General features: G+C 41.9%; 1 protein-coding gene across 8 annotated transcripts in view; it reads right to left on the reverse strand.

The window, feature by feature from the left end:
* Fam110b (family with sequence similarity 110 member B) overlaps positions 1-25,300 on the reverse strand; it is a 145,058-nt gene that overhangs the window by 15,092 nt on the left and 104,666 nt on the right. The window contains exon 1 of one of the 8 annotated variants that reach the window (XM_031366695.1): positions 17,584-18,799. The exons of the other annotated variants lie outside the window; for them this stretch is intronic. The gene's annotated coding sequence lies outside the window, so the exon portion shown is untranslated. Of the gene's footprint in view, positions 1-17,583; positions 18,800-25,300 lie in introns of those variants that run through there. 8 annotated transcript variants of the gene reach the window in all.

Below are 25,300 nucleotides of genomic sequence, written 5' to 3' on the forward strand. Positions count from 1 at the left end.
AGGCAGCATTTTCTTTAGGGAGAAGGGACCCAGTCCTTCATGAACACATCAGGCACTTAATGTATAAAGTTCTTTAAAAATTGCCTACAAAAAATGACTGCATCACCCTAAGCACACACAGCAACCTAGGCATACACTGATGCTCCTCCGTGCTTTACCATCCATTCCCTTAATAGTGATGCACAATGGGATTACATCCTGATAAACCCTGGAACTGAAAACACCATAAGGGGGAAAGGCATTAACCCACACTCTGCATTGAGCCCTGCACTGACTAAGCCCTTCTCGCTTAGCTAGTCTCTGAAACTGCATGCCAGCTGCTTCCCACTGTGACCCAGAGAAGCACTGTAAGTGGGGCTTGCTTCTTGTTACCCAGAACCATAGGGAAGGACTGTATGTCACTTTGCTAGTCCTTGGGAGATCAACACTCCACGTTCAAAGATCATTCATTGTGTGTCCTCTTTTGCATCATCATATAGTCAAAAAAGTAAGTTAAGCCACTTGATAAGGAGGCAGGTGTTACCAACTTTAAATGTCTGAAGTCACAATGGAAGTGCTCTGTGCCCCAGTGGACGGGGCTTGACCTGGACGTAGGAGCAGGAACATTCTATTCTGTCTGACAATGTTGCACTGTTACTACTATCCTTAAATACATATATGCCTCCCAAAGTTCTCACCTTACTATACTGTAGGTGCTCATTAACATGCCCACCAAGATGAACTAAAATGGTAAATATTGGGTGGAATAAATATCAAGTGGACCCTTTTATATTGTAAGGGTCCAATGAAGGTATCAGAAAACTTGGAACACAGGAATATTTATCAATTTTGGATGATGCTTGAGATACATCCTTTGGGTTGAATATCATAGTATATTAGCACACATGTACTGTGAAACCATGCACAATTTAGCAAACATTAGCACTGCACTGTGGTTAAGTCACAGACAAAGAGCAAATGTGGTGAAGGCTGTATGGTTGAACCATTGGGTTCATGAGTTCATATGAAACAATAATGACTATTTTCCTCTCACTTGCCAATGAACACTAAAAATATTCTCCATATTCTTCCAGCTGTTGGAACACCCAGTCCTCTTGACTTGAGTCCTCTGGAAAAAAACAGTTAAAAACTTTGTTTCTTCAGCTGGGCAGTGGTGGTGCACACCTTTAATCCCAGAAAGCAGAAGCAGGCACATCTTTGAGGTTGAGGCCAGCCTGGTCTATAGAGCAAGTTTCAGGACAGCCTGGGCTACACAGAGAAACCGTGTCTAGGAAAAGTTTTTTTTTCCATTTCTAAGGATTTTTGCCTCAACTGTGGGATAAATATATATTCAAAATAAGACACATAAGATGACAGATACCTAGTTTTTCAAAGCATATTATTTTCATATTTTAATGCCTAACATATCTTACATAAACATAAAATAGTCTTTGGCTCAGAATTGTGCAGAGAGAGAGAGAGAGAGAGAGAGAGAGAGAGAGAGAGAGAGAGAGAGAGAGAGAGAGATAGAGAGAGAGAGAAAAAGAGGCAGAGAGGCAGAGAGAGGGAGGGAGAGAGAGGGAGGGAGGGAGGAGGGAGGGGAGGGGGAGACAGAAGGAGAGGGAGAGCAAGTGAGCACAATTACTACAATTTCCATTCACAATATTTTTGGGCCCCAGCAGCAAGGTAGGCAAGGAATGACTAGCATATTTATTTCAGCTTGCCCAGGCCCTTCCAGCTTTGCCTCTGAGAGCCTTAGAATGCAGGCAAATAGGTAGGTGACTGCTCTGTCAGGCAGCACTTTGAGAGATTGGAAGAGGATTCCTGTAGGGTATCAGAGTGAGGTCTATGGCTGCAAGCTCTCTTTCTTCTATGGCCTAACCTCTTCTCCATTGTGCTCCTCCCTCCCTCCTTCTGCTCTTCCCTCCTTCCCTCCTCCTCCTTCTCCCTCCTCCTTCTGCTCTTCCCTCCCTCCTCCTCCTTCTCCCTCCTCCTCTTGCTCTTCCCTCCCTCCTCCTCCTTCTGCTCTTCCCTCCTCCTCTTGATCTTCCCTTCCTCCTCCTCCTTCTGCTCTTCCCTCCCTCCTCCTGCTCTTCCCTCCTCCTTCTGCTCTTCCCTCCCTCCCTCCTCCTGCTGCTCTTCCCTCCCTCCTCCTCCTTCTCCCTCCTCCTCCTGCTCTTCCCTTCCCTCCTTCTCTTCCTCCCTCCCTCCTCCTGCTCTTCCCTCCTCCTCCTGCTCCTCCCTCCTCCTGCTCTTCCCTCCTCCTCCTGCTCCTTTCCAATACCCCACCCTCTTTGAATTTGTTAAACTGACAAGTAACCAAACCTTTGCGAATCCTTTCTAACCTGTTCTCCTTCCTGTGATTTCCTGGTGTGTTCGGTTGAGAATGTGTCTCTCCCTCATGACACAAAGAATAAAAATCTACAAGGTATCTATCATGGCAGTCCAGATAGTTTTGACCCTTCCCTCCCTAACCCTGCTGCAGAGCAAGGAGGAAAACCCATGTCCAGGGTGGGGTGGGGTGGGCTGGAGCTCACTAAGAGGAGCTCACCAAGGATCCTCATTACCTAGACTCTTAGAGCTCAAATTAAAAGGAATCTAATAAAAATTTAAAATAAAAAACTACAGACATCTCTGGGAAGCCCCTTTACTGAGCCTGGAAACATCACCTAGAAAACTAGGAAACAGAGGCCAGTTCACACCATTCTGATGCGGCGTCTCTTTACAAGATACTACCAAACTCTTGTCTCACAGCTTTAAAAGCTTCCAATTCTTAGTTCCTAAAGTAGCTACCCTCCCCCTGCAGTTTAGAGACTGGCTTTGTATATTAAGAGGTTTTTTTTTTCTTTCCTATTTTAACATCAAAAAAAGTAACTTGGCACATTGGCACATGGCAAGAGGTCAGAGTTGATGTTCAAGAGTCTCTCACTCTGTCCTGAGTATATCCACCATGGCCTCATGTCTGAGAAATCCATTATCAGCCAAGCAGCAGCTGTCTGTCACCAGCCAGCCAGCACACCAGGTAGGACACAGGCCCCTTACTGCCCAGCCCTGCTCAGAATGCATCCTTGGTGCCACCTGAATGAGGAAATAGGGGCCCAGAAGATTGGTTGGCATGCTTGAACTGTTGCCCTGCAATGTTTTCTGCACACTCAAGGCCTGGCTACATTCAAGTCTGCCTCCTGTGCTTCTCTGGGCAAACTTTGGTAGCAAAAAGCAAGGAAGGGAGGACAGAATGTGGGCAGCAGCCTTTTATCACTTCCAGCCTAGTCTGGCAAGACAGCAAGGGGAAGCAGCAGCTAGCACTCATGCCACAGGGTAAAGTAGAGAGGGAAACAAGAAGATAGGGAGGTGCCCTGAAAACTTGGTGGCCAGAGCCATTCATAAAATGTAAAAATAAGTCCCAAGAATCCAGTATGTGCTAGAGACAACACAAGCTCTTTGTTTGGTGAGATTCTCCAAGGGACTCTCAAAATGTCACAGGCCCCCTCCTTCGTGAAAAAGAAACATTCTAGTGTTTTGCTAAGGAAATTAAAATATCTTCTGAGCAAAGGAAACAATAATAGAGTCATGACCCGACCAGATAAAAATCAGATTATTGGAAAGCCTCATCTTCCCAGTCAAGGATCGCACCGACCATGGCACCCGCTCACCAGGCCGACCATGGCACCCGCTCACCAGGCCGACCATGGCACCCACTCACCAGGCCGACCATGGCACCCGCTCACCAGGCCGACCATGGCACCCACTCACCAGGTCGACCATGGCGCTTGCTCACCAGGCCGACCATGGCACCCACTCACCAGGCCGACCATGGCACTCGCTCACCAGGCCGACCATGGCACTCGCTCACCAGGCTGACCATGGCACTTGCTCACCAGGCCGACCATGGCGCTCGCTCACCAGACCGACCAGGGCACCTGCTCACTAGGAGAAAGGCCGCCTCTTCCCAGTCAAAGGTTGCACCGACCATGGCACCCACTCATCAGGTGAAAGGCGGCCTCTCACAAGCTCTCCTCCCAGTGAGGCATGCTTAAATCAGGCAACAAAACAGAAGGACCAGAAGGCAAGAAGACACCATCAGTGGGTCTGTTGATGTAGAAAATGTTTACTGATCCTCTGCTACATGGCAGATAGGGAAAAATATGAATGACCCACGGAGCTTACATGTGTGGCACACAAATATAGTATGTGGTGTGACATGAATAAATGCTAAATAGAAAAAGAGAGCAGAGATTTGGCATGATAGAAAGTGCTGTCAATGCCCACAGGAAGAGATGTGATAAAGATATGGGGAATTGAGGAACCTTCAGAAGAAGAGAGTGGAATAGGCTTGTTTCTTGAGTTTGGAGATGTATGGACTGTAACAGGTGGGTGTGCAGAGCTGAGAGAATTACTTCAAGATGGCAGAAGTGTGGTATTTATGTGCTGATGGGAAATATACATTACAAAGAAAAGCACACAGGCTGTGGAAGAGACTCACATCCACATTGAAAGAGAGGGAATAAAAAATTAACTGCAGGTCTGGAGAGATGGCTCAGTGGTTAAGAGCACTGACTGCTCTTTCAAAAGTCCTGAGTTCAATTCCCAGCAACTACATGGTGCCTCACAACCATCTGTAATGGGATCTGATGCCCTCTGCTGGTATGTCTGAAGACAGCGACAGTGTACTCACATACATTAAATCAATCAATCAATAAATAATAAATATTATGAAAAAACTGCTAAAAAATTAACTACAAACTGAACCTGGAGGGAGGGACAGTGAGTCACAGGTTTCAGAGATGGAGTAGGCTGCGTCCTAACTGTCATGTGACATTAGGGAGATGGCTCTGAAGGAATTCACAGACGAGCAGTGTAGGTTTGTGCCATCTCTCAGGGCACCAAGGTGGCACAGGGAAGGAGTGTGTGCGAAGGCTAAAGGTGAGTGAAAGCTGTAGGAAGGTTCCTAGATGCAGGCAAGTTAGCAGCTGCTTTGGAGCAGGCTGTGAACGACTGAAGAGGCAAAGCCACTGGACACTGGAAATGTTAGTTCTCCATCTGCTCGAAATCTCCTGCCAAAAGTAAATGGATGAATGAAAATTTTACCTACAGAATAGGGAAAGGAAGTGTTGCTTCTGCAGATTTGGAGTTTACCAACAGGGAATTGGAAACCCTAACCAAAAAGAGCTGAAAGCACATAGACATTCAGTTGTGTGACCCCTGATCAAGTGGTACTATATGCCAGGCACTGTGCCAGGAGCTAGAGGCACTCACGAGAAAGGGACAGATGCAAACACTTGTGCCTGTGGCATTCTCACACATTTTAGTGAGCAGAGTGCATAATTAAGAGTTGTCAAGGTCAGAGTTCCTGGTTGGATTCTCACATAAGTGTGCTCTGTGCACAGAAGGGGAAGTGGCTAGGATGGCTGTGTACATGAGGGTAAGCCATGCTTGACTTGGAATTCACCCCTGATTACTACGTGTCCCTGAATCATCATAAGTAGGCTCTTTACTCCCAGTGGCGGATGATGTTCGGGGGCTACACACATTGGCTTCTGTTGTGGGAGGTACAGAGGCCCTTGTACTCAGATAAGCTCTAGGGGAACCAGGAAAGTTAAACACATAGGGCTGTCCCTTCAAAAGGAAGGGACACTGCTGCCTAGAGCACTGGTGGAGCACATGGTTAAGAGCCTGGTGAGCTTTGTGCTACCTGTGTGGCTGAGACCACACCAGATGCTCCCTCCGATCCTTATCATGAGCCAGTCAATATACAGAATCCACCTTTATGGGAGATTCTATAGATTGGATGTAACATGTACTTTACAAAGACTTTTGATGTAGTCACATCTGGACCTTTAGTATTAGCATCTGCACTAGATTGAATTAATTAACACCAGGAAAATTTTCACCAAATTGTGCTGTGCTTAAATATGCCAAAAATGAGCTACTTGGGGTCAGACTCTCAAAGTTGAATGAGCATCAGCTACTGAGTAACATTGAGCCCCATTAGCTTCTCCCTTACACTGAGTAACACTGAGCCCCATCAGCTTCACCCCCACACTGAGTAACACTGAGCCCCATCAGCTCCACCCCCCACAGCTCATTATTCTGTTGGCTGTGGAGGTTGCAAAGATCCCCAAAGGTTGTTAATGAAGTATGGAAAGGGCTATCAGGTAAGAGCTGTGTCCAGAACAATTAAAGTTTTCTTTTTTTGTTTGTTTGTTTTTTTTTTTTTAAATTAAAACAGTCCAGATCTAGAAAGAATTTCTCTGCAAAGAGAAAAACTTTTTAACCCAGAGAAAGGGTTGTGTAGAAGAGGCTGGCTTACGGCCTGTCCTGTAATGGCTAGGAGAAGAACGTTAAGTTCCTTTCAGGTATGTTCTAGGACTCTGCCTAGGCTGAATTTACTATTTTCAGTGAGAAAAAAAAAAAAAAAAAAAAAAAAAAAAAACACAAGACAGAAGTTTGAAGATAAAATACACTAAGTGATAAGCATGAAAAACATAATTGTAGTGTAATGAACTAAGACTGTGGCAAGAAAATGTATGTGAGTGATTATGTCTATGAAGAAACAGGCACTAAAGCAAAGGCTATAAAGGCAGTGGGCTGGCTGAAGGTGATGAAGATAAACAATTAGGGGCTGGATTTCCTTCCACAGATGTTTTAGAAATACTGGGATGACATTTTACATCCCATATGAGCCCAGACTCAGCCATAGAAGCAGAATGTTTTTAGGTGGTATTCCTCGTAGTGAAGATTCTGAAACTACTGGATGGGAGTTTATGGCTGACCAAGGAGACCCTCAGGGATGAATCCCTTAGGGATGCTCTGCTGGGGTTAGAAAACAGATGGCTGTAGCCCAGAAGTCCACCACAGGTGTTAACAACATTAAAGCCTGATGTTCTCATACTTAACAGTGTTAAAATGATGTGTTACATTTACCTGTAATATGTCAGCTTACTATGGAGCTCATACTATCCACAGTGCATCAGAAAACATTTAGCCAACAACTTTAGGCCGGAATCCAAGCCATTAAATCCTCCAGTCAGACCTAGTGTACTAAGACAGCAAGTCCTCATCTCAGAACTGAGGTTGCCACATCCTCATCCCCAGGGAATGGTTTGGGTTGCATAATTTCCCTCTATTAGTTTAGGAGATCCAACTCTTCTGTGCAATTATTTTCTTTATTTGACTACTAGAAGGAAGGTATTAGATTTTTGCCTTTTGTGTAAAATCTTTGAAGATAGATGGTAGCTTTTATACATTTATCTGTTTGACTTACTAAGGCATTCTCTATTATTCAGAGTGTTATGTCTAAAAATCAAGGAGGCAGAGTCTTCCTGCATTTACAAGTATGTCTGGAAAAAACATTTTAGAAAATGGACCCTGTGCACCTATAGAGTCAATTACTCCTTGTATGAAGTCACAGTCAGCCACCAAATGAACTTTATTTCAGGGAGACAATGAAAATAACAATATATAATAAAGTTGCTGTCTGTTTCAGAAAGTTTCTCAGTTGGTGAACTTCCAGTCCATGGACAAAGAATACCTAGCTTCTCATTTTTCCATGCCAGCTTTATCAAACAATATGATAAACAGCACAAAGTGACCTATTTCACTGCTAAGAAAATGGTGTGTCATTCCAAAGTCTGTTTCTCCATGCACAAGGAAAAACCAGACATTTCCATAGTCATTCCTCTCTGGGAAGGGTTTCTTTAAGCAAAATTCTAAAAAATAAAAGGAGGTGTGTGTGTGTGTGTGTGTGTGTGTGTGTGTGTGTGATTTTTTTTCCTCTGAAAAGCATTTGCTCAATATTCCCTTATGGCAGGACCATTTGAAATCCTTAGTTTAGCTCTCTTGCCAGACTATGAATGTGCCAGAGCCAGGTGGAACAGTAGGGAATGAAGGAATACAAAGATTGCAATGATTCTTCATAGACTAGTTTCCTCTGGGAGAGTAGCTCATATGAAAGAAAGAATGGCCTCAACATCTCTACTCTCGTGTGGAAGGTCATGGTACAATGAACGGCAGCAGATGTTGGCCTTCACTGATGAGGTCTGGGCCCTAGTGTCCTCTAGTCTTGTGTGGAAGGTCATGGTACAATGAACTGCAGCAGATGTTGGCCTTCAGTGACCATGTCTGGACAGATATCCTCTAGTGACCACTGAAGGTCATAGAACAATTAGCCACAGCAGATGTTGGCCTCACTGACCACATCTGGACTAATATCCTCTTGTGATCATGGAAGGTCATGGAACAGTGAACCATAGAAGACAGTAGCCTTCATTGGCCACATTTGAATCCTGATTTTTATCTGCTCTCTGTGACCTTGATCTAAGAATTCCTCTTGATGTTTTATATTTGCCGGCTGTCACTTGAGAACAGGAGCACTGTCCTCTGAGGTGGCTGGAAGCACTCAGCATATAACCTGACACACAGACATTGTTCTGGGAAATTTTACAGCAGAGAAGTTATTTTTAATGGAACGAAATTCTAAGTACCTTGTGGGATAAATACTTTCCTGGTCAACACATTGGTTGCAAAACCATGTAAACTTAAGGTTTTTTTTATAAGATAAAACATACCAAAATGAAATCCATTATTTACAAATAAATGTATCTAGAAGTTTGGGAGGTCCTACATTAAATTTGTTCCCTGTTTGAAGAGATTCGCATGTTTGCTACAGTGAATTTCAGTCCCTAATATGACTTTTCCCCTTTCTCAGGGTTTTCTTCTTCTCAGCATGTCCTACACTTTTCATTACATTGGTATTTAGGGGGCTTATTTTTTAAAGTATTATAAATGCAATTGTATTTTTAATGTCCATCTTTTCATTCCTGTTGAAACTACTTGTAAGTTGCAGACTCGTAAATGAAGTTTTGCAGATTCCTCAAAGTTTTCAATGCATACAATCTTGCCAGACAATTAGATAACAAGGAATAAGCTATTTTAAGAAAAGTAGGCTAAGGATATGGAAACAGTCTAGATTCCCATCACCTATTAGATGAATGGATAAAGAAAATGTGCGGACATACTAGAGTTTAAGTTAGTCATTCAGAAAACCTTAGTTCCCATGCTTGCTTGGCCAGCACTTTACTGAATGAGACAAGTACCCAAGAATATATCTTTATAATCACATCTGTCTGTCTGTCTGTCTGTCTGTCTGCCTTCCTACCTATTTACCTATACTTATAGTAGGAAGGGCAGTATTACAGGCAGGAAAGGAATCAGCAGAGGGTGAGAAGGGCAGATAATGGGAGGTAAATGCAAAGGGCAATGATGTATGAACATATCCTAATGAAGCTATTAAAAATATTAATATGCTACTATTGTATGCTATTTAAAAATAATTAAAATATAATAAAAGTAAGCTGAATGAATGAGGAGACATGAGGAGCCAGCAAAGCTTCCCATCACTTATTTGAAAATGTACAAAATATCATCTAAAACTTATATGGCAAAGAGAAAAAGCCAAAGAGCCTAAAGGATTCTGGAAAGGAGATAAGGTTGGTGTCACTCTATCTTCTGCACAGTCAGAGACACCCAGGGACAGTGTGCACTGCAAAGGAAGGACAGACATGCAGATCGCAGGAACAGAGGAAAGAACAAAGAAGCAGCCCCACACTGGTACAGCCACCTCATCTGTGGCAAAAGTGGCAAGAGAATTCATGGGAGGGGCAGACTACTCCACAAACGGTGCTGGAGCACCTGAATTCCATGGGTCGAAACATGAAAGACCTCCGGCACCTCACACCCACATCCAAATTAACTCAGAGAAGTCAATTTCATACACAGTCAATCGGAAAACAGAAATGTCCTATGAGACAAAAAAGGAGAGTATTTACAGGATCGGGGTTGAATGAGACATTCTCAGAGAGGACACAGAAAGTGGGAGCCATGTAACAAAGAAGAAATGGGTAAGTCTGCCCAAATCAGGAGGATGGGCTGTATTTACTAAATGACTCCAAAGCTGTAAAATGAAACTTTGTTGTTGGGGGAAGTCCTTTCTGTTCCTGTGGGTCAGGAGTCAGTATAGTAAGGAATGGATTCTGTAACTAGCACTGAGGGCACAGTACTACCAAGGAATTGCTCACAGGCCTCAGAGACCCCAAGGGGACGTATATGACAAGTTGGGCTTGGAACAAAGGATCTAAATCTCCACTGTTCAGAAATACATGTACAGTGTAGCATGGAATTCTTGGTGTTCTTTCAATGTTTCTAACAATTTCTTATTGTTAGAAATCCTATTTTCATGTAAAAGGTCCTATGTTACCATAGCAGTTCCAAGTTGCGCCTATGTCTCATTGCAGTCTGCAATGCTTTAAGAATAAGTTGATAACAGGTTAAACAAATCAAAGAAATGAGAATATTCCTAAAATGGATATCAGGCTACCAAACCTAGAAGAACAAACCACTCTTCTGGTTAAGCCTCCCTATGGTTTTCTAATCCATGTAGAATAGAGACATTGACAGCATACATAACATTTCCTAACTTTCTTTACATGTACCTTATTTATGTATTTGTTTGTTTGTTTGTTTATTACTTTGGCTTTTGAGATAAGGCCTCACTGTCTAGCCTAGGCTTGCCTTAGAACTAGCTATGCAGCCCATACTGGTTTCAAACACATAATTCTCACACCTCTGTACCTGATGGGACAATACTCACCAGGTTCTGTAGTTTTATTAAATTATTATTTTAATAGAAATAGATATAAAACATGAATACTCTGAAAGTTCATGCTTCCTGTAAATTTGAAGGTCTGTCCTAATAACTATGACAAATATTTTTTTCTTTTAAAGCTAGCAAAAGAATTCTATTATTTCTCATGCCTCTCACCTGCAGTGCTCCATGTGGATTTTGTGTACATCTTATATTGCATCTCTCTTCACTGATATCCCTAGAATGTTGGCTTTACGGACTATACACAGAGATAATGAACATGCTCACTGGAAAATATATGTACAGTGTAGACAGAGTCATAGTCTGTATCTTATTGGCCTATCATGTCAAAGGCAAACACCTTTGAGACTAAAGCATGTCCAGTAAAGAGTGGAGACTCATCATAAGCACAGCGTACGAAAGCCTCACAAGCACAGAGTGGCCAGGGCCTCGAGATGTCCATTCAGGACAGCACAGCTTACTGCTGGGTGGCTAAGTCTCTCAGGGAATACAAGGGTTCTGCTAACATAGACAGTGTATGATAGGAAGGACTGGGACCCATCCCACTAACTGAATGAACAGTAAGACACACTGGGTCTTCCCCTTTGTCTCTGCCACTACATTGACAAAAATAACCACACTTTCCTCAAAATAAAAATGGAAATGGCTGAAAAGGAAGTTGTCTAAAGCAGGCAGGCAGGTACAGAAGTAGAAAGAGAGGCTTCCTTCACACATCCCAGCCTCCTCTTTTCTAGAATAAGAAACACTTTTTTTCCCTTATAAATAGAACAAAACTGAACCCCATGTCACAAATACTCTTAATTAACTTTCTGCTTTCATTCTGTCTTCCGAAGCGACTCTGCAGGGTGAGAACTGTATTTCAGAACCTACAATCACAACCGCTATGAGCTTAAGTCTGGCACAACTGACAGATTTGTTCTCAGTTCCTATTTATAAAGCAGAAGCTGTGATAAGTCAAATGACTCCTGATTAATTTCAGCATATAAAGCAGTTAACAGACCATGTCTGCTTGTGACAGAATTCAGCATTTCCTGCACAATGGGCTCTGAAGGGTTACACAGAATACAGTTAAGGAATTTGTCTGCTATTACTTGTATAACATACAAAAAAGTGTTTTCCTAAAGATCCAAATGTTACTTTTGGTTCAAAATGACAGCATAGCTTGTTTAGTTCATGATTAAATTTCTCTAACCCCTTAAGATGAGAATTTAAATAATAAAAACAGCAAAAAGAGCAAGGGAGGCACAAAGTGGCCTTTTAGGTATCTGTTCGGTTGCTATGGTAAGACAACTGAGGAAGGTGCTGAAGGAAAGAAGAGGAAATTTCGCTTACAGTTTGCGACAGGTCTAAGAGCAGGAGTGTGGGTTTGCGACAGGTCTAAGAGCAGGAGTGTGGGGCTGCTGGTCATATTGCAACTGTACCAGGAAACAAGGATGAGGGCTGGTGGTCCCCTACTCTCTCCTTTTCTCCGTTCCCCTAGCCATGGAATGGTGCTGCCAACCTTAGTGTGCGTCAGTTAATCCAACTTAGAAACTTAGAAATCACAAGAAGGCAGAAGTTCATCTTCTACATGATTCTAGATGTTAGTCAATATTATCATAACTGGAGGACTGTGCCATAAGTAACCTAACAGAAATATAGGCTAGGTGTCTGAATAAGGTCCTGGTGAAAAGTGAGAGCATTTGATTGGCACCATGTCCCAAAAGGGCAGATCCTGGAAGCAAGAAAGGAACGAAGAGGGTTGGACACAAAGTGAGAACACGGAGTCTGAGAAGCTGCAAACAGTTGGGAGTGGAGGAGGGCAGACACAATCCTATCACAGCTGTAATGGAATTCTCCCTGACAGTTCCCAGAGATTCTGAGTTGAAGAACAAGGCTGAAGGCAGTTAGTTGGTCAAGGGCACCCAGACAGCTGTGGGACCTTATTTATTCCTTGCTAAGTACGCCTAAGGTCAGGAAGTAGAGATCACACACAACAGGAAGGAATATTTGCTCCCTAGAGGAAACTGTTCCATCCTGGGAAGATACTACTTTAGAGGGACACCCGCTGAAGTTAGGGTTCACAATTTAGAGAAAGTTGGCTTGGCTCATGATCCATGCATATGACCATCTGTAGCTCACACCTTCATACACCAAGATTCCTGAATGATTTGATCCCCAGGAAATTTCTTAAACTGTTAAAGGATTGCCGATCTGAGCCTCTGCAATGGAAGTCAGAACCCAATAATCACACAGAAGAAAAGAGGCCTATGGAAGATCAGATATTTAAGACATTTGAAGACAACTTCAAAAGACCTAAAAAATTGTCCAGAGAAATGTGTGGAGCTACTGAAGCTCTAAAATAAAACCAAATGGTCTTTAAAAAATAAAATTGCAAAATATTGACTTTAGAAATGAAATCTCCCCTTCAAATAAAGAGATTCAAAATAAAGCTTGAGGAATAAACAGAGTGTTTCCCGGAGAAACATGTCTGAAGTTAGCCAACATGGAGGAGATGGTGATGAGGAAGAGGGCCTCTAGCTAGTCCAATACTCAAGAAAGAAAAGTGCTAGGGAAGAAACAATATTGATCTGAAGCAAGCATTTCAGAACTACTACCAGAAACTTAGGGAGGCCCAGGAATAGAGAGCCTGAGTATCAAACATCCCACAGGGAGGTAGCCACTGTACAACTTGAGAATGTCAGAGGGCAAAATCTCAGTCTCAAGAGAAAAATACCTGCACCCAGGACACACAGGAATTAAGACATCACTGTTTCATAAAATCAGCACTTAATGTGTCTTCAAAACTGGGAAACAAGATTTTTTTGAAATGGGAAGCAATGACTAACTTCTAGTTTTATACTCAGACAATTCTACAAATGTAATGACAGATAGAGAGTCTTGCTGACAGGAAGAGTCAAGGAGACACCACAGATACTTTTACCTAGACAATTACATAAAGAAAGAGACTTGACATCCAAGCAAGAGGGAATCTCACCCAGAAGAGTGGCTAGAGGTGGGTCCAGCCACAGCTCATGGCACTGTAGCACAGCAGCTGCGGAGAGATGAGCCACAGCATAGAGATTCAGACGACGACGAGGAGGAACAAACATGCACAAAGCATTACTCAGAGGCGTATGCAGAAAGGTCAGGACAGGTGATGGTAGAGCCGTGTGTGTGTGACTCCAGTATAAGTCATAAGACAAGGCAAAGAACATGTGAGGAAGAATATACTATGAACAGGAAAGCCCTGGACAGACAAGGAACTAGACAGCACACCCCCAGGATACATAGCTCTGCCCTACTGATACAAACTTAAAAGCGAACTCCTTAAAAAGACTCTATGATTTGTAAACACTGCTTTCCAGCATATTAACCTAGCAACTCAAGTATAAAACCAACACTACATAAGTCAAAGCATGGATATAGGTATTGTATATAATGCAGATTAACTTGCAAACGATTTATAGTACAGACTAATATTTATAAATATATGTAAGTAAAGTATTTTCAGATGGCTACTTTAGTGTCTGGGAAGTGAATGTTCACTAACTCGAAAGTACATTTCCCTACTTTGATGATCTCTCCCAGGCGTCTGGGCCCACATCAAAGGCGTTCTTATGCTACTAAATCAATGAGGCAATTTCAGATGCAGCCTGGGTTTACTTAGGGACAAAGGAGGTCATTGAACCTCCCTGGCTCCCTTCATCCTGGTCTCATTCAACCTCCTGCCACTTTCCTATTGCAAGACCAACTGGATCATCTAAATGTTCTGTCTGTGACACGTCCTCGAAGCCAAGAAAGCTACACTGACATATCAAGATACAACATAGCTCAGGTCAAATATCAAATCACCAAATACATAGAACTTCTTAAGAAAGCAGTACATTTCTGCTCCGTCCTCGACCCTCTGCACCTCCATGCCACCTGGGACACTTCATAGAACTAACTAGGAATGCCTCTCTCCAGGTGGTGTGTGCCAGGGAGGGCTGGGCCTTGCGGATTCTGACTATGGTTACCTGTCTGGGCTTCTCAATAACTGTTCTCTAGGTTTTAGATGAAATCCAGCTACAATTATTCCTTTCTTCTCACCTAGGAAATTTCAAGGATCCCAGAGGCTTGTACTTAAAAATGAACACAGCTTTAAGATACAGCATTTGGGCAATAAGTTACTGTCTCGATGATGTGAGTTGGAAGTCCAACTGTGGAACTCTCTACACCCTATCCTTGCCTGCAGTGGATGAGGCAGTGAGTGACTTCTGAGACGGAATTATGAAATTTATATGTGCATGATCCATTTAAAAATAAATTACAGTGAAAGCTATCGTATATTGAAATATCAAAGGCACATCCTAAGCTGCCCTGTTTGGAATTTCTCCTAGCACAAGTGTCTTTTCAGCCAGTGGGTTTATTTTCTTAATCTCCCACTGTACATCATTACTATGCAGTCTATAAGACAGTTCATCAGGAAAAAAGGGATTATGAAGGTGAAGAAGGATGACTCATCAAGAGACTGCCCAAAGCAAAGAAGACATTACACAGGACAATGTACTTATGTGCAAATGCAGTCTGGCTAGTTTCTTTAAGTGTGCTCTGGCCACGTGCCCTTCTTCACCTCCCATCCCCATTTCCCTAGAGCCCTTGCTTCCTTATGAAAGCTGGTGGTTTCCATGGAGTCATGGACTTACATTTATGATATAGGTCTTGCTCATTAAGTCACTTGTTTGTAGTCAAGCTCAAGCCCTGTTGGGAAGACCTGCCCTGGCTCTGCTATATAGTGACTGCACGACCATGAAAAAGGAACCCATATAAACATAGGTCCTGCCTTTCTTGATGGTAAAGGAAAGGAGACTATAATTTGTCTTGCCAGATTTCTGGGGACATAAACTGAGATGAGTATAAAAAAACAGGGGGCAGAGCGCCAGGCAAAGGACAGGAGCATTTACAGCTGTGTAGCCTAGACTCTTTCCACAGGCCAGCCTGCGAATATCTGATGGAGTGGTGGGAAGAGCGGTTACCACCAATGTGTCATATACTATAGCGATTCCAAGAATCTCTATACTACAAAAATTCAAAGAGAAGGGAGGCTATTTTTAAGCAATTTCTAAAAAAAAAAAAACCTCCTGGTAATGAGAAACAAGTCACTTTTGAGCTAGATCTTATCACAACAGGGAATTTACTCAGCACCATGACAGAGTTATATCTGCTGTCTGGCCGAGTATAAATGTTTGTATCCCTGCATGCCATCTGTTGACGCTCCAGCACAGCAGTACGTGATCTGAAGAGGTGGATGCTTTAGGTGAGTGAGCACATCCTGAGTCTCTACTGTCACAGCAAGGCTTACTGCACTTACAAAATCGGCTGAAGAGAATGTGCTTGGCCCTTGCTGTGGGAGGACAAAGCTATGAGGAAGAGGTGTCAAGAAATGCCACATCTGCTTGCCCCTCCATCTTGGGCTTGTTAGCCTCCAGAGCTGCTATAAATACATTTAAATCAATTTATCAGCTTACAAATTAATTACTTATAAAAGCAGGTATGCTGGTATATGCCTATAATCCCAGCACTTGGGAGGGAGATCCATGAGAATCAGAAGCTTGGTTACATAGTGAGGTAAGAGGTCAGCCTGGGCTACAGGAGACACCGTCTCAAGCAAAACAAAGCAAAGCCAAACAAATTAATTATCCAATCTAAACTTTTTTTTTTTTTTTAAATAGCAACAGGAATGGACTGATTTTACAGTGCTAAACGAAGAGCAATCTGTCTGAGAAACAGGAATGGACTGATTTTACAGTGCTAGACGAAGAGCAATCCGTCTGAGAAACAGGAATGGACTGATTTTGCAGTGCTAAACGAAGAGCAATCTGTCTGAGAATAAAGAACAGGAATGCCCATGTGCTCTACCCATATCTGCTGGCTCTGTTCACCTTGAGCCAGCAGGCAGCTGGAACATGTTACAGGATATTTGTTTCTTGGTTTCAAAAGGCACAGAAATATCATGAATGATGACAATTTTTAATGTTTAAAGGGATATATAAGAAGAGTGTCTCTACGCAATGTTGAAATGAGAATCTAAAAGCAAAACTGTCTAGAAGCACTGTAAGGTTAAGTAGTCTTATATATTTATCACCATGATTATTATTTGTAGCAAAGGGGAATCTTTTTCCACAGGCAGTACTAAACTAACATCTATAGTTATATCCATAAAAGAAAGGTGGTTAAAATACTTTCTATGGTTCAAGAGGATTTTTAGAGTTTGTAACCCACAGATGACTTGGGACATGTTAACTGATGTTGCTACAAATCTTGGATGCTTTTGAATGGAAAATTACAGGAAAATATTCTCCTCAGTGAAGTCTTTCCAGAAGCCTCTTTGATGCAAGCCTCTTTGGCTGTGTGCTGGAAGCCTGAGTTAGGTACGAAGGGAATGGGAAAATGGACAGACACACAGACACAGGTACAGAGAAGCTGGAATCAGTGTGTCACACACTGATAGTCATTGATTTTACACACCTGAGTCAAGGAGGTGGGCTGATCCACACAGCTGAGCAAAAATGAAGACCGTGTATGCTGCCGCACAAGGAGCTGGGCTTACTGGACACAGCTGACTGAGGAGGCAGGCTTAGCTAATCTCTGTAGTGGCTCTATACAATGGGACAATCTGAGGCTGGAAACACCTAGGAGGCAGTAGCTGTTGTTGATACTTTCTGTACACAGGCAACATCTGCACATGCAGATTGTTGGCTTTGCTGTTTCCCTGAGTCTGACATGGCTTGGCTATTCCCATGAGGCCCTGGGATTCTTGACATCACCATGCTCATATCAACAACACATAATCACTCAGGACTCCCTCAGGACTCCATCCTACACCCTTCCCCCTGAAGTACAACATAATGCCATAGACACAGCTTCCACCAGGAGCATCGGTACAGACATGAGCATGGAACATGGAAGAAGTTTCTTACCACTAATCCAGTAAGTGCCAGACCAGGAACTGATCTCTTCTTTCTTAGAGCAAATAGATGAACAGGTTCCTGAAGGAAGAGTGTTTGAAATCTGAGTGCCCTGGAATTCAGCTGGTTCCCTTCTCAGGGGTCAGGGTATCTGGAAACTAGAGCTTTTCTGTCTTTCTGTCTCTCCTTTCCTCTCCACCCCTCTTCTCTCTCAGGAAAAACAGGTTTTATTCAGGAGCTACTGCAATGAGGCAAAAGAGACTTCAGAGCAGAACTGGATTCCATTCCAAATAAGTCATGGTTCAGTAGTGGGGACTGACAGCAAGGGAGCAGAGCTGGGGCCAGTGAGTGGAAATATCTGGTATTCAGGGATTCTGGCTTGATGGGCCTTCTATGGTTTTTGTTTAAGGCTGACCACTGGGGGATAAGGAGAGAAATCAAACAATGAGAAAGTTGATAATGGTCATATACAGTGGGCAGGAAATCTCTAAACCAAAGTAGCAAAAAATTTTGCTATCACACTGTGATCCAGGTTTAAGCCAAGGAAGACAGGCCATGGCCTTCTGGCTTTTGAGGCTTGCCGGAAGCTGACTATCCTCTGCAACCACTGTGGCAATGGGTACTTCCAGGACAGAATGTGTGGACCACATGTACAAAGCCACAGCATAGAGCCATGCTCACAGTAGAGAGTGGGAAAGCAACACAATGAACTAAGTCCTTTGGGACTATGGACATTATGTTATCACAAAAACATTAATGACAAATAGTAAATACTTTCAAAGCTAATGGCAGGTGTACCCCCAGAATCTGTCCACAAACAAAGCTCATAGCATTACACAATTATTTATAAGGATAAATGCCTTTTGGTATCAATGTTTAAAAAGGTTATATATCTAAGTTTCAAATACATAAAGTACATTTAATCTTTCAGTTTTTGAAGTGAAGTTATCAGAGAACCTAAATCTATTAAGCTTAATGCAGACTAATTAAGAAAAACCTGTAAAAACTGCCTTCTAGTTATAAATACAGATTATGTTTACTAATATACATATTCATGAGGCACTTATCATACAACCATTACAGAAACAACACTTGGTACAGGATGCTTCTTGTGAATAAGAACTATCACAAGGACATTTGCATTTCCTTCTATGAAGTCTATGAGGCAGGAATACTGCATTTTATACATAAAGAAACTGAGATCCAAAGATTTTAGGATGCTCAATAATTCATCCAAGAAAATGCTTGCTCTGCCTCTGCTATATTTCAAACATGGCAGGCTGGTTCCAAGGATTGACTTTCACATCATCTCACTGGGGACGGCATTTGAATCAAGCCCTTCTAATTGACTTACCTGTTATTGATTCCCCACCCCTCGAACAAATTGCTTATAGTATTCTGAACACAACTGCACTAAAGTGTTATAAAATAAAACGGGCAAGGGGGCTCTTAACTTTTAGCCATCCCAGGAGGGTTCGAGAGATATACTTTCTGGTCTTCTCAGCAGTGTTTCCTTAAGACTGATGGGCACAGAAGCCTGCATCCAGGCAGTGATCCCCAGTGCCATGAGCATCCCAGTATGGAGAAGCTTGAGAATATTTTAGGGTAACAGTGGTTCCTAATGCTCTACAGTTTATTCTGTCTTTCTGCCTCTGGGCTGGAGACTGATAAACCTGAAGAGATACTCTGGATAAGAGATACTCTGGATAAAAATAAAGTAATTTAATTGCATTGAAAATTGGTGGTTTACTATCATGACAACTAAATTTCAGTGTCTGGGAGGAAGAAACATGAAGCAGAGGAATGCTGCTTGCTGGCTTGCTGCCTGCAGCCTGCTCAGCCCATTCTCTCACACCACAGAGGATCGCACGCCCAGGACTAGTTCTGCCCGTATCAATCATTCTGATGGAACCACTCCTTCAGTAGAAATCCCCTCTTCCCAGGTGGCCCCTCGTTTGTGATGACAAACAACAAAAGATACACCACTACCACCACCACAGATGGGGACAAGTGGTCATTTTCTGGAGATATGAAAGTTAGCAGGTTTTCATGCTTAGTTTCCCCTTCTTTGTACAGCTTGGTTGTTCTCTTTTCTCTACATCCCCAGAGTATAACACAGTATATGGTGCAGAGTTTATAAGTATCTCTTAAATAAAAGTGAGCTGACCAAATTCAAAACACTGCCAAGTGGCTGGGCTAGGATTCCAACCTGGGCCTTTCTGACTGTGAAGTCACAGTTCATAAACACCGTTTGTTGTTTTGTTTGTTTTCTTCACTTTATGCTATTTTTATCGGGAATCAAGTTTTCTTGGTTGGAAGGCATATTGGTAAAATAAACCTCTCAAGTTATGCTGCAACACTAGTGCTATTTATCAGCATGGAAAATGAGGGTGGGAGGTGAGCAGCCTGTGCGGACACCCCAGGACTCTGTAGCTCCAGTCACTTGCTGGAACATAGCTGTGTCCTCATGCACAGAATTTATTGTTTACAAAAGCAGCGCATGAGTAGCAGTCTTTACTAGGCAAAATGCACACAAAGGAAATTCTTTTCTCTAGTCCTAAAGAAAATGGGAAATGGGTCAGGAAGGTCATGTGTGCGGAACCAGACAGGGCTGGGAACCCCAGTGGGCTATGAAATATTTAGAACACAGTATCAAGTTGAGTCACACATTTTGATCCATGTAGATTGGTCAACAATTTATATGGAGCATGTTACAAATTAAAACAAAACTGTCTTAGTTAGGGTTTCTATATGCTATGAGATAGCATGGCCAAAGGCAGCCTGGGGAGGAAATGGTTTTACTTCACCTTGCAGGTCTCAGGTCACACTCCATCATGTCGGCAGTTACGCCTGCTCTCTATGACTCAGTCATCTCCTATGACTGTGAACTGGATGAACACATGGGAAGTGTCTAGAACATCACTCAGTTTTATGGATAGCTCACCCTATGGAACATCATACATGAAACCATTGCTTTATTTTTCTCTTCCAACCCTTGTCAGCAAATATAGGAGTGCCCTGTTAGACTCAAGTCCAGAAAGATTAAATAGAAAAAAATTATAGAAATAAACAACTCATAATCTTTAGATAATTTGGTATGCTATATTGCCATAATTATCCTACTCAGCACATTGTTGTTGAACTCTTACCATGCCTGATTTATAAATTAGATATATCGTAGCCATTTATTTATAGGTAAAAACCTAGATTATGGGTTTGGATACCTGTGGCTTATGACGTCTGTTGAGTCACATTTTTGGGAGTGGGAGGAAACTGTTCTATATCTAAATTATACAACTTGTTTTCATAAATAAGGAAAAAAATGCCTGTTTTGGTTTTCAGTCATTGGGAGAAGTCCCCAGCCACATAGAATGAGTTCAGAAAGCACAGTTTCTGAAGCCAGTGTGAGGCTTGCTGTGGTGCTGGAGGCCGTAAGGGCGGTGGGAACACTGTTCAGAATGCTAGTTATATTGTATATAAACAACAGTATATTTAAGAAAATTCTGATTTTCATGAAACTATGCAAATTGTTCTTCCATCTTTACCATTATAAAGAATTCTCCAGTATAAATCAATTTGATGCTTAAGTGGCAGCTAGTATAGATTCTAGGGACAAGTCTCTTGGATTAATAAAATCCCTCCCTACAGAGGGATTCTATCAGGACATCTGTCTGCTCCACCCCACAGTCATATGCTGGAAAGCCAGAGGCCCTTTGTACAAATACTAGCCTTTGAGTTATTAGTATGTTTTTCTCTTCTGAAGTGACAGGCTGTGCTCATTAAAGACCCAGAGGTCAGACCAGAGCAGACTTACTACTATTAGTGGGAAGATGACACTAATGCCTGGGCACTGAGAGATGCTCTCAAGCACAGAATCTCCAAATAAAGTGGCACGGACTATAGAAGGGCATGGGCTTCTCAAAGGAGGTGACACTGAAAGTGACCTGTGCTCCCTATCTGCTTTCTAACATTGCAGATAAGATGCGAGCCTAAAACTATTACAGCTAGGAAACCCCATGAAATGACATTCAGGGTTAATAGCTGGGATTCGTTCTTTATTAACCAATCTTTCCTAGGAACAGATTCACTTCTTTATTGCAGTAGTCTGAATGCGATCTCCTAAGATTTCCAGGCTCAAACTTAAGCATTGGTGTAAGCACATTAGCAGGCGCGGACTGCAGAAGGCCAGCAGCCGAGTAAGGAAGAACCCTGTGGATCTCCCTGGAAAAGATGAGGAGAACTGAGTTCTCTCTCTGTCTACTGCGAGGACCTAGCAAAACTGCCCATCTATGAACTAGGAAATGGGACCTCAAAAGAGACAATCTACTCCCATCATGACTTTATTTCCAGCCTTCTGAGAAGTAATTTTCTGCTGTTGGAGCCATGCAGATTATGGGCTTCATCATATCAGCCTGGACAGACTGACACTGAATTTAAAAGAAACCTTTGAGCACATCTTGGGCTCACAGAGATGAATGTTTTGCCTGAGGCTGCATCTGGAAGCACACGGCTAGAGACTGCTCCCAGGTTTACAGTCACAGGGACCAGGCCAGGATGAAGCCTGGTTTACAGTCACAGGGACAGGCCAGGATGAAGCCTGGTTTACAGCCACAGGGACCAGGCCAGGATGAAGCCTGGTTTACAGTCACAGGGACCAGGCCAAGATGAAGCCTGGGTTACAGTCACAGGGACCAGACCAGGATGAAGCCTGGGTTGCAGTCACAGGGACCAGGCCAGGATGAAGCCTGGGTTGCATGCCAACAAGGCACAACTTCCGAGGACAGTCCGGGGCCAGTCCAGCTGACCTTCAGCTCTACCCTGCCCATGAGAAAGCTACCACGTCCCAGAAGATGGTTTCAGTTTTTTTCTAGTGCTATTAATATATCCTCAAGGCCATACTTTGATAACCTGGACTTTGGAAGTCTCTCATTTTGCAAGGTGATTATTTTTTTCAAACAAAACTCAATTAGAATTTATCACAGAAATTATGAAGCTGTTGATATGAAGATATTAATTTTAAACTTTCACATTGTAAGCTAGACTGTATTTAAGAACTTTGCAAACGAGATTAAATTTTATCATCAATAACTTGTGCTTGAAGTGTAACCAAGTCAAATTGTAAATACTCAAGGGCAAACTTAGTTAACTTGTATCAGCTAAGTAAGGAGTGGCACTTGTATAACACAATGTCACCCACAAAGTTAACGCTACACACATGGGTGAGAGAACCTAGCACACCTCCCTCCATCCATACTTCTTGTTGGAGAGAGAGGAACTTGTTGTTCACTAGGAGAGATTAAAACAAGCATTAGCTAACTAATCACTTTTATTTACAGGATGAAACAATTTGTTTACATCACCATTTGATAGAATAATTGAAAAGCAATTATGCATGTGTAAATTTAGATCTAATTAACTATACATAAAACATCTGAAAAAACCTTCACACTGGTGAGTATGTACAGACCTTTACTCAGCATTTTTTCAAAAACACAATAACAGAGGTCAACAATTTACATAATATTTAAATTGTGTAAAGCCTTCTGCTTCTATGCGCAAACTCTCTCTCTATGTGCACTTCTCAGGAGGGTGAGCGGAGGTTATATGCGAACAGTAGAGAACTTCAGGCAAGGGACTTGAGCACCTTTAGATTTTGTCATCTGAGGAGTAATTCTCAGTGGAGTTGGTTGCACATTTCTGCTTACTGATCATTTGTACCTGCTTAATGTCTATAGTTTAGATTCCTAGTGTTCTACATAAATAAATCTGGATGCTAGGATTCGTTATTACTTTCATGTTCAAAGGTTCTCAACATCTGACCAAAAATGTCTGCTTATCCACTTCAAAGTTACTGCTTCTACTCTACTGAGTTAAAGAGCTGGATAAGTAAGATTTTAAAATTCACATTAAAGGTAAATGGATAATAATGTATGGAATGAGCATAGTATCTTGGGACTGAAGAGCACAGCTCCATGCTGCCTGCCACAGGGAGGAAGCTGGTTCTGACTTCAGGATCGGCACAAGAGGGCTCGGGCTGTCTCAGCATTAATAAGTGCACTTAGAAGACGGATTTCTGTCTGCAAGGAGGGATGCTCAGCATGGCAAATTAATACAAAACTTAAAATTAAGTTTATAAAGATTAGCGTATTCACATTATTACTCAAAAGCAGTACTTTCCTAGCAAGAATTTAAAAATTATTACAATCAGGTAGAAATGTGTCTGATGGATCTGTTTATGGAATTATAAATAATGTTGTCCTAAGAACAATAACATTCTAAACAGAGCATGAAGTACTCCCTGCTGGGTTTCTCTGCTTTAGACTCAGTTCGCCCTGAACATCCCTCAAATGCAGTCTTGTTTTCTTTTCTGTATCTCTCCTTAAAATATTGGGCACAATCTAACATGGATTCTTTAATAAGTTAAATGGTTTGTATATAATCACCTAAATTATTTACTTTTCTGTTGTTGTGATAAAACCCCATGACCAAACATCAGAAAGAAAATTTAGTTTGGCTTCTAGTTGTCATGGTAGGGAGGCTTAGCAGCAAGCATGGCAGCAGGAGGCTGAGAACTCACATGCCAGCTACAGGCTTAAAGCACAGTGAACTGGATATGGAGGGAGACTATATATACTCCACACCCGCTCTAGTGACATGCTTTCCCCAATAGGGCCATACCTCCTAAATCTCTCCAAAGATCGCTACCACCTGGGGACCAAGCGTTTGTCCAGCTGAGTCTACTGAGTCTGTTGTTGCTTTACTTTTGTTTTTATTTGAAATAACATCTCTCTGTGTAGCCTTAGATGTCATGGAACTCGCTCTGTAGACCAGACTGGCCTCAAACTCACAAAGATCCAACTACTTCTGCCTCCTGACTACTGGGATTAAAGGTATGCACCACTATTGCCTGGCATATTGGATCATTCTTTAAACTACTACATCATCATTCTGTGAAAATTTTTCTCAAAAAAATGAAAGAAAAAGTATTTATTTCAGTCTAATTTTCCGCTCCATTAACATGCATTTGAAGGGGGAAGGAAGCATAATATTTGGCCAACAATGAAGCTGAAATCACGTTTTGGATTTTCCAGAATAAGAATCAATTCTTCTCCAAGTTTCCAAATCTTAAGGAGTAATTTGAGATTTGTATTAGTTTTTAGTATTATATTCCAGTGTGTAAATATAGATAACAAAGTGCTCTATATTTCAAAATTATTAATAATAAATTTCATATGTTCTAGCCACACACACAGAAAGTTAGATATTTAAGGCAATGGTACATTAAATGACTTGATTCAATGACTGCATTCTAGTTGTACATAATGCCACTTTGTATTTCAGACATTTAGAAAATTGTAAATTATCAAAGTATAATAACAAGAAAATTGTAAGAAAAAGAATGCTACCAGATAAGAGGTAATTGAAATAGAAATGCTTTCACTTAAATCCCAATTTAATGTTCATTATGCATGGATCTGTGCAACACTTATTTTATAATTTTAATCATGGTGCCAACACTTATATCTTCTGTGTGACTTATATTAGCCATTGGTTCTCTTAAGATTTAAAATTTTAAGAATCTTAACCAGTGTCTTTTTCTCTATCATTAAAAATGGCTAAGAATGTCATAAAGTTTCTTTATAAAGGTTTCCCCCTTTTTTCCTAATCACATAACTTAATAGTATTTTGCTTTAGAATATGTTAAACTAATAAATACACATCACTACTT

The sequence above is a fragment of the Mastomys coucha genome, unplaced genomic scaffold (genome assembly GCF_008632895.1).
Source record: "Mastomys coucha isolate ucsf_1 unplaced genomic scaffold, UCSF_Mcou_1 pScaffold14, whole genome shotgun sequence".
Classification (NCBI taxonomy): Eukaryota; Metazoa; Chordata; class Mammalia; order Rodentia; family Muridae; genus Mastomys; species Mastomys coucha.